This window comes from Mustelus asterias, chromosome 30 (assembly GCF_964213995.1).
Source record: "Mustelus asterias chromosome 30, sMusAst1.hap1.1, whole genome shotgun sequence".
Classification (NCBI taxonomy): domain Eukaryota; kingdom Metazoa; phylum Chordata; class Chondrichthyes; order Carcharhiniformes; family Triakidae; genus Mustelus; species Mustelus asterias.
Window position 1 is genome coordinate 13415610 of NC_135830.1, and position 11214 is coordinate 13426823.

Sequence of the window (11214 nt, forward strand, 5' to 3'; positions counted from 1 at the left end):
ATTGACAGCTTCTCTTGGACATATTCGTATCTTTGCCTTTGAGCATTTATTTTTAAAGGAAACTGCATTTGTTAGTCCAGCTGCAAACCAATTCATCGGAACAATGCAGGGACGCAAAGATGTGCAGATTCACGCCATTTGATTTTCTGACAGGATCACCTGAATGGCTAGGAATGGCTTGTATCGGATGGAGCATATTGGAATGCCAGTGTGAGTGTGCCAATGTGATTTGTTACTTATGGAGTAATTAACATGCAGAAGTGCTTGGTGAACATCTCCTGAAGGACAGGCCCCAGACTTGCTCAGCGACTGGACAACCGATCATGCAGCGGTTAATGGTGGCTAGAGAGTGCATCACGTTTTAAAAATTCATTAAAACCTGCTCCATAAAAACATGTGAATTTGAAACTATTAAGATAGTGGTCAGAGGGAGTGAAATTAAAGTAAAATGGATTTGGATTCGGACAATTGAAGGAATTCTTAATGAGAATTATAAACTGGATTGATTCAGGTGAAAGGAGAGCTGGATAATCTTTTAAGTAACCATAGAAACCATAGAAAATTACAGCTCAGAAACAGGCCTTTTGGCCCTTCTTGTCTGTGCCGAACCATTTTATGCCCAGTCCCACTGACCTGCACCTGGACCATACCCCTCCACACCCCTCTCAACCATGAACCCGTCCAAGGTTTTCTTAAATGTTAAAAGCATTTACCACTTTATCCGGCAGCTCATTCCACACTCCCACCACTCTCTGCGTGAAGAAGCCCCCCCTAATATTCCCTTTAAACTTTTCTCATTTCACCCTTAACCCATGCCACAAACAGGGCCTCATACAAACAAATTTGCTCCCTGTTTGGGAGCAAATTTCCACTCCATCTGACAAAGGAGCAGCGCTCCGAAAGCTAATGGTGTTTGCTACCAAATAAACCTGTTGGACTTTAACCTGGTGTTGTTGAAACTGTTACTGTGTTTACCCCAGTCCAACGCCGGCATCTCCACATCATAATCTTTTAAGTCCATGCATGATCTGTTGTTTCAATTGTAACTTTTTTTCATACGTGGAATGTGGGCGTCACTGGATGGCCAGCATTTATTGTCCATCCCTAGTGCCCTTGAAAAGATGGGTGGTGAGCTGCCTTCTTGAATCGCCGCAGTCCATGTTTAGCAAACACTCACAACAAAAGGATAGTGATCATCATTGAATGGTGGGGAGCACCAATGCACATAAATCACATTTTCCAAATCTCGTCATGTACCTAGTGGTGCACGAAGACAGACGTTTGTCTGTTTCAATGGGTAGTTTTATTTTCAGGAACAGGTTGTTAGCCTGTTACCAGGGCCTTGTAACTTGAGAAGCATCACTCCGCAACAACCTAACCGGCACATTTTTGGAATGTGGGAAGAAACTGGAGCACCCAGGGGAAACCCACGCAGACACAGAGGTGTCGGTAGGTTGGCTAAGGCTACTGGGGAGAATTTAAACTAGATAGGTTGGGGGGAGGGGAGCTAGAAGAGTTGACTAGGATCAAGGAACTAATTGATGGGGGGGGGAGGATGCAGGGGTAAGGAGAATTACAAAATTAATGGTAGAGGAGAGGGTGCAAGTGAATGAAGGTGGTAATTTAGATAAGGGAGTAGAGGGAGAGGGTGTTCGCGACTCATCAAAGCGGGTCCAGATAAAAGCTGGAATAAGGACACTTTGCCTGAATGCACGAAACATTCGGAACAAGGTAAATGAGTTGATGGTGCAAATCAGCACAAGTGGGGACGATCTAGTGGCCATTACAGAAACGTGTCTGAAAGGTGACCAGGACTGGGAGATGAATATCCAGGGGTATCAGGCGTTTAGGAAGAATAGACAGGAAGGAAAAGGTGGTGGGGTCGCGCTATTAATAAGAGATAATATCAGGGTAGTACTGAGGGATGACATAGGCTCTGAGGAACAAAACGTGGAATCATTATGGGTAGAGATGTGGAATAGTAGAGGGAGAAAGACACTAGTAGGTGTGGTATATAGGCCCCCAAATAATAATGTTGAGGTAGGGAGGGCTATAAACAAGCAGATAAGGGATGCGTGTAAAAACGGAACGGCAATAATCATGGGGGACTTCAACATGCACATTGACTGGCAGACTCAAGTCGGTAAGGGTGGAATGGAGGAAGAGTTCTTAGAATGCTGTCGGGATAGTTTCCTTGAACAGCATGTTACGGAACCGACGAGGGAACGAGCTACTTTGGATCTGGTATTGTGTAACGAGGTAGGTAGAATTAAGGATCTTATTGTGAAGGACCCTCTTGGGTCTAGTGACCACAATTTCTGATTCAGATGGAAGAGGAGAAAGTTTGGTCCCAAAGCAGTGTCCTCTGTTTGAACAGAGGGAAATATGATAGGATGAGGGATGAATTGGCTAAGGTAGACTGGGAGAGCAGGCTGGCAGGTAGGATAGCTGAGGAACAGTGGAGGATTTTTAAGGAGATCCTTTTCAGTTCTCAGCAAAAATATATTCCAGCAAAAAATAAGGATTGTAAGAAAAGGGAGAACCAGCCGTGGATAACGAAGGAAATAAAGGAGAGTATTAAAATAAAAACAGCTGCGTACAGAGTGGCCAAAAATAGTGGAGAAACAAGTGATTGGGAAAAATTTAAGAAACAACAAAGAGAGACTAAGAAAGCGATAAAGAAAGGAAGGATAGACTATGAAGCTAGGCTAGCAATTAATATAAAAAATGATAGTAAAAGTTTTTATAAATATATAAAAAGGAATAGAGTGGCTAGAGTGAATGTTGGACCCTTGGAGGACGAGAGGGGGGAGTTACTAGTGGGAAATGAGGATATGGCTGAGTCTTTAAATAAGTTTTTTGTGTCGGTCTTCACGGTGGAGGACACAAATAGTTTGCCAAATATTAACGATAGAGGGTTGGCAGCAGGAGAAATACTTAATACAATTAATGTTACCAGAGAGGCAGTGCTGGGTAGACTAATGGGACTGAAGGTGGACAAGTCCCCGGGTCCGGATGGAATGCATCCCAGGGTATTGAAAGAAATGTCAGAGGTAATAGTGGATGCGTTAGTGATTATTTATCAAAACTCGTTGCATTCTGGGGTAGTGCCGGTTGATTGGAAAACGGCCAATGTTACGCCGCTGTTTAAAAAAGGAAGGAGACAAAAGGCGGGTAACTACAGGCCGGTCAGCTTAACGTCTGTAGTAGGGAAAATGCTGGAATCCATTATTAAAGAGGAGATAGCAGGGCATCTGGATAGAAATGGTTCGATCAATCAGACGCAGCATGGATTCATGAGGGGAAAGTCGTGCTTGACGAACATGTTGGATTTTTATGAAGATGTGACTAGGGCGGTTGATGGAGGAGAACCGGTGGATGTGGTGTTTTTGGATTTCCAAAAGGCGTTTGATAAGGTGCCCCATAAAAGGCTGCTGAAGAAGATTAGGGCACACGGAGTTGCGGGTAGTGTGTTAAAGTGGATTGGGGACTGGCTATCCGACAGAAAGCAAAGAGTCGGAATAAATGGGTGTTTTTCCGGTTTTAGGAAGGTAACTAGTGGCGTGCCGCAGGGATCGGTACTCGGGCCGCAACTATTTACCATTTATATAGATGATCGGGAGGAGGGGACGGAGTGTAGGGTAACGAAGTTTGCAGACGACACAAAGATAAGTGGAAAAGTGAATCGTGTGGAGGACGGAGAAGATCTGCAGAGAGATTTGGACAGGCTGAGTGAGTGGACGAGGATATGGCAAATGGAGTATAACGTTGATAAATGCGAGGTTATACACTTTGGAGGAAATAATAACAAATGGGATTACTATCTCAATGGAAACAAATTAAAACATGCTACCGTGCAAAGGGACCTGGGGGTCCTTGTGCATGAGACGCAAAAGCCCAGTCTGCAGGTACAACAGGTGATCAAGAAGGCAAATGGGATGTTGGCCTATATCGCGAGGGGGATAGAATATAAAAGCAGGGATGTCTTGATGCACCTGTACAGGGCATTGGTGAGGCCGCAGCTGGAATACTGTGTGCAGTATTGGTCCCCTTATATGAGGAAGGATATATTGGCATTGGAGGGAGTGCAGAGAAGGTTCACCAGGTTGATACCGGAGATGAGGGGTTTGGATTTTGAGGAGAGGCTGAGGAGATTGGGTTTGTACTCGTTGGAGTTTAGAAGGATGAGGGGGGATCTTATGGAGACTTATAAGATAATGCGGGGGGCTGGATAGGGTGGAGGCGGAGAGATTCTTTCCACTTAGTAAGGAAGTTAAAACTAGAGGACACAGCCTCAAAATAAAGGGGGGTCGGTTTAAGACAGAGTTGAGGAGGAACTTCTTCTCCCAGAGGGTGGTGTATCTCTGGAATTCTCTGCCCATTGAGGTGGTGGAGGCTACCTCGCTGAATATGTTTAAAGCGCGGATGGATGGATTCCTGATCGGTAAGGGAATTAAGGGTTATGGGGATCAGGCGGGTAAGTGGTACTGATCCACGTCAGATCAGCCATGATCTTATTGAATGGCGGGGCAGGCTCGAGGGGCTAGATGGCCTACTCCTGCTCCTATTTCTTATGTTCTTATATTAAGTGCAAACTCCACACAGAGAGTCACACAAGCCCAAAATTGAACGAGGGTCCCTGGCACTGTGAGGCAGCAGTGCTAACTACTATGGCACATTTGTTAATAGTTTCCCAGAGATCAAAGTCCTCATTGATTTGAGGCCATAAGACCATAAGATCAAGCAGCTGAATTGGGACATTCGGCCCATCGAGTCTGCTCTGCCATTCAATCATGGCTGATCTGATTCTCATTCGCCTGCCTTCTCCCCCTAACCCTTGATGCCCTTATTGATCAAGAACCTGTTACTCAATGACTTGGCCTCCACAGCCCTCTGTGGCAATGGGTTCCACAGATTCACCACCTTCTGGCTGAAGAAATTCCTCCTCATCTCAATTTTAAAGGAGCGTCCCTTCACTTTGAGGTTATCCCTCATGTTCTAGTCTCTCCCACGATTGGAAACATCCTCTCCACGTCCACTCTATTTAGGTCTCTCAGTATTCTTTAAGTTTCAATTAGATCCCCCTCATTCTTCTAAACTCTATTGAGTACAGACGGAGACTCCTCAACTGCTCTTCGTATGACAAATCCTTCATTCCTAGGATCATTCTTGTGAACCCCCCCCCGCCCCCCCAGGATCCCCTCAAATGCCAGCACATCCGTCTTCAGGTATGGGGCCCAAAACTGATCACAATATTCCAAATGGGTTCAGACCAGAGCCTTATACAGCCTCAGCTGTACATCCCTGCTCTTGTATCTTGTCCTCTAGAAATGAATGCTAACATTGAATTTGCCTTCCTAACTGCCGCCTCAATCTGCACGTTAACGTTGAGAGTCCTGAACCTGGGCTCAACTTCCTTTGTGCTTCAGATTTCCAAAACCTTTCCCCATTTAGAAAATAGTCTACGCCTCTATTATTCCGACCATAGTGCATAACCTCACACTTTCCCACATTGTTTTCTATCTGCCACTTCTTTTATCACTCTCTTCGCCTGTTTGTCATTCTGCACCCTTCCCACTTCCTCAACACGACTGTTCCTCTCCAATGTAACCTCTTATTTATTGTGCCCCTCCCCATCCTCCAGTGGTTGAGCCAGGATGGGATTGTTAATCTGGGTCTGTCCCCGGGAGGGAGCAGCCCCGCAGTTGAAATCAGGGAGCTGACAATGATTATGAAGGGTTTGCGGATCCACAAAGTATTTCTAAATCCTCCCCAATGTCCAGCCACCGGCTCCAGTGCTTCCCCAGAGGTTGAAATGAGTGCTCCACACTCGCCAGTTTTCACCTGACTGTTGGTCTTCCAGTCCGATGGGGTGGAGGACCACCCGCTCCCGGTCGGTCCTCCAGCCCCGCCCCCTCTTCCTATTTGTCCGGAGTTGCCGTCAATCAGTCCCCGGGCATTGTGATGTGGAGCATGCGCAGTGTCATTGCTGTCCTTGGCGCTTGTTTGTCCCGGAGAAGCGGAGTCAGCGTTAGGCGGTGGCTGGGAGGATTTGGAAACACTTTGTGGATCCGCAAACCCTTCAGAATCATTGTCAGCTCCCTGGTTTGCAGCTGCGGGGCTTCTCCCTCCCTCCCTCCCGGGAACAGGCCCAGGTTTACGGCCGCATCCTGGTTTACAGCTAGAGCATGCGCAGTCCCTTGAGACAGACGGTAAGGAGCTTGGGCGAGCGGGTTTCAAATTAAAATTTTTACCAAAACCCAGTGCGGATCGAGAGACCGAAATAAAACCGGAAACAGAAATGGAGCCGGCGGGTGGTTTCTGAGCCTTCATAAACACGCCGCATCGACCACAAACAAAATCCTCGGGCCTCCGGAGGTTTCAGGCCCGAGTTAACATCCGCCATTTTTATAGCGGGCAGTGTGTTCCAAGACGCATGCGTGTCCGCCATCTTGAATCAGGCAAAGCCAAATGTTTCGTCCACAGAGGACAAAACATCAGAGGTTGGGTTTGCTGTGAAATCCATGGATTGTTGGAAAACAGGAGGCGACGTTTACAGTCAACAACAACTTGTATTTATATAACACTTTTCACATCATCAATCAGCCAGTGAACTTCACAGGAACATTATAAAACAAAGTGAAAAACCCAGACCGGTCAGGACAAGTGGTCGAAAGCTTGGGCAAAATTGTTTATTTTCAGGAGTGACTTAAATAGTCGCGAGGCAGTACAAAACCTAAGTATTGCTGAAAGAAATGGTGTCAAAGCTTTTCATGTTGCCCTCATCACGATTTCAAAGGGAACAACGATTTAGAACCATAAAACCACAGAACTCGAGAAAATTACAGCTCAGAAACAGGCCTTTTGGCCCTTCTTGTCTGTGCCGAACCATTTTTTGCCGAGTCCAACTGACCTGCACTTGGACCATATCCTTCCACACCCCTCGCATCCATGAACCCGTCCAAGTTTTTGTTAAATGTTAAAAGTTAAAAGCATTTACCACTTTATCTGGCAGCTCATTCCACACTCTCTCCATGAAGAAGCCCCCCCTAATATTCCCTTTAAACTTTTCTCCTTCACCCTTAACCCATGCCCTCGGGTCTTTTTCTCCCCTGGCCTCAGCAGAAAAAGCCTGCTTGCATTCACTCTATCTATACCCATCAAAATCTTATACACCTCTATCAAATCTCCCCTCAATCTTCTACGCTCCAGGGAATAAAGTCCCAACCTATTCAATCTCTCTCTGTAACTCAGCTTCTCAAGTCCCGGCAACATCCTTGTGAACCTTCTCTGGACTCTTTCAACCTTATTTACATCCTTCCTGTAACTAGGTGACCCAAACTGTACACAATACTCCAAATTCGGCCTCACCAATGCCTTATATAACCTTACCATAACACTCCAACTTGGAAACTCGATACTCCGATTTATAAAGGCCAATGTACCAAAGGCACTCTTTACGACCCTATCCACCTGTGACGTCACTTTTAGGGAATTCTGTACCTGTATTCCCAGATCCCTCTGTTGAACTGCACTCTTCAGAGTCCTACCATTTACCCTGTACGTTCTACTTTGGTTTGTCCTTCCAATGTGCAATATCTCACACTTGTCTGCGTTAAATTCCATTTGCCATTTTTCAGCCCATTTTTCTAGTTGGTCCCAATCCCTCTGCAAGCTTTGAAAACTTTCCTCACTGTCCACTACACCTCAAATCTTTGTATCATCAGCAAACTTGCTGATCCAATTTACCACATTGGCATCCAGATCATTGATATAGATGACAAACAACAATGGACCCAACACCGATCCCTGCGGCACACCACGAGTCACAGGCCTCCACTCAGAGAAGCAAACCTCCACAACCACTCTCTGGCTTCTTCCATTGAGCCTGTGTCTAATCCAATTTACTACCTCCCCATGTATACCTAGCGACTGAACCTTCCTAACTAACCTCCCATGAGGGACCTTGTCAAAGGCCTTGCTGAAATCCAGGTAGACAACATCCACCGCCTTCCCTTCATCCACTTTCCTGGTAACCACCTCGAAAAACTCTAATAGATTGGTCAAACATGACCTACCACGCACAAAGCCATGTTGACTCTCCCTAATAAGTCCCTGTCTATCCAAATATTTGTAGATCCTATCCCTTATCACACCTTCCAATAACTTGTCCACCACCGACGTCAAACTTGCTGGCCTATAATTTCCCGGATTTCTTTTGGATCCTTTTTTAAACAACGGAATAACATGAGCCACCCTCCAATCATCCGGCACCTCCTCCGTGAATTCTGACATTTTAAATATGTCTGCCAGGGCCCCTGCAAGTTCAACACTAGCTTCCCTCAAGGTCCGTGGGAATACCCTGTCTGGTCCTGGGGATTTGTCCACTCTTGATTTGCCTCAAGACAGCGAGCACCTCCTCCCCTTTAATCTGGAAAGGTCCCATGACCTCCCTACCTGTTTGCCCTATGTCCATAGACTCCATGCCCGTTTCCTCAGTAAATACGATGCAAAAAAACCATTTAGTATCTCCCCCATCTCTTTTGGTTCCATACACAGTCTACCACTCTGGTCTTCAAGAGGACCAATTTTATCCCTCACTATCCTTTTGCTCCTAACATACCTATAGAAGCTCTTTGGATTTTCCTTCACTCTGTCTGCCAAAGCAACCCCATGTCTTCTTTTAGCCCTCCTGATTTCCCTCTTAAGTAGCTTCCTGCACTTTTTATACTCCTCGAGCATCTGATCTGTTCCTTGCTGCCTGTACATTTCATACAACTCTCTCTTCCTCTTAATCAGTGTTACAATCTCCCTCGAGAACCAAGGTTCCTTATTCCTATTTACTTTGCCTTTAATCCTGACAGGAACATACAAACTCTGCACTCTCAAAATTTCTCCTTTGAAGGCCTCCCACTTTACATTTACATCCTTACCAGAGAACAGCCTGTGCCAATCCACACTTCCCAGATCCCTTCTCATTTCATCAAATTTGTCCTTTTTCCAGTTCAGAACTTCAACCCAAGGACCAGATCTAACCTTATCCACGATCAGGTTGAAACTAATGGCATTATGATCACTGGATCCAAAGTGTTCCCTCACACTCACATCCATCACCTGCCCTAACTCATTTCCCAATAGGAGATCCAATATCGCATCCTCTCTAGTTGGAACCTCTATATACTGATGTAGAAAATTCTCCTGAACACATTTTACAAACTCTACCCCGTCTAAGCCTTTAACAGTATGCAAGTCCCAATCTATATGTGGAAAGTTAAAATCCCCTACTATCACAACTTTGTGTTTCTTGCAGTTGTCAGCTATCTTTCCGCTGATTTGCTCCTCCAATTCTCGCTGGCTATTGGGTGGTCTACATTACAACCCCATTAATCTGGTCATACCTTTCCTGTTTCTCAGCTCCACCCATAGGGCCTCTATGAACAAGCTCCCTAATCTATCCTGCCTGAGTACCGCTGTAACATTTTCCCTGACCAACAATGCCACCCCCCCCCCACCTTTTATCCCTCTGCTTCTATCGGCGGCACGGTAGCACAGTGGTTAGCACTGCTACATCACAGCTCCAGGGTCCCGGGTTCGATTCCCGGCTCGGGTCACTGTCTGTGTGGAGTTTGCACATTCTCCTCGTGTCTGCGTGGGTTTCCTCCGGGTGCTCCGGTTTCCTCCCACAGTCCAAAGATGTGCGGGTTAGGTTGATTGGCCAGGTTAAAAAAAATTGCCCCTTAGAGTCCTGGGATGCGTAGGTTAGAGGGATTAGCGGGTAAAATATGTGGGGGTAGGGCCTGGGTGGGATTGTGGTCGGTGCAGACTCGATGGGCCGAATGGCCTCCTTCTGCACTGTAGGGTTTCTATGATTCTATGATTCTATCCCGCCTGAAACATTGGATCCCTGGAACATTGAGCTGCCAGTCCTGCCCCTCCTGTAGCCAAGTTTCACTAATGGCTATAATGTCATATTTCCATGTGTCTATCCACGCCTTCAGCTCATCTGCCTTCCCCACAATACTCCTGGCATTGAAATAGACACACATCAAAAGGTTATTTCCACCACACTCTACCCTTCCATTTGTGATTTGCTTGAACTAACCTGTCTTTTTACCCCTGCACCACTATCTGCTCTGGCACTCTGGTTCCCATCCCCCTGCAAATCTAGTTTAAACGCTCCCCAATAACACTAGCAAATCTCCCTGCAAGTATATTGGTCCCCTTGTAGTTTAGGTGTACCCTGTCTCTCTTGTACAGGTCCCACCTGCGCAAGCAAAGGACAACCATTGGTTGGCCAGTCAGCTCTGACTAGTCCAGCCATTGCTATGGAGAATAAATGAGGGAGCTGTCACCCCATCCCCCGCCCCCCTCCCACCCCTCCAGCCTTTTCCTTTGACTTGCAGAGGACAAGTTCTTGTCCATGAATATATCTAGCTTCGAGTAAGTGTAAATGAGCCTGAGTGATATTTTTGAAATCTGGTACTCTTGAATCTGTTCTGATCAGTATAAGATGAAAAGCTTTGACAGCATGCCTCATTTTTTATATATTAAATCCTACAGTGCAACAGCAGGCCATTCGGCACATCGAGTCTGCTCCGACCACAATTCCATTCAGGCCCTATCCCCATAACTCCATGTATTTAACCCAACTAGTTCCCCTGACACTAAGGCACAGCCAATCCACCTAACCCGCACATCTTTGGACTGTCCAATCCATAGCCACTAGATGTCACCGAGATGAAAGTTTGCAGAAACGCTGAACTGTTCAACAAACATTCAGTATTTTAATTAATCCAGCCACACAGTATCCTCAGCAGATAAACACAAAATCACACCAATCAGAGACTGAATCCCTCAGCTGCAGCTTTTGCTGAGAAACAGCGGAATTCTATGACTCCTTTTTAGCAAAATCACATGGAACGATGTAGAAAAAAATCCCAAAACAGAATCCACCTAACCCACATTTCAGTGAACGATTGAATTTTAAATATAGACAAAAATATAAAACAAATACTCAAGTAAAGCAGTTACTAATTATTTGCATGGTTCTTACCTGCAGTCACCGTCACACATCGTTCCTTGTCTCCAGTCTGTAAGGTTATCAGAGTGTCACATTCCTTGGTCTGGATCATACAATAACAGACTCTAAAGAAAATAGACAGAAATCCACTATTACTTTCAATATTCACAAACCAGCCGCAAAATAAAGTAAAT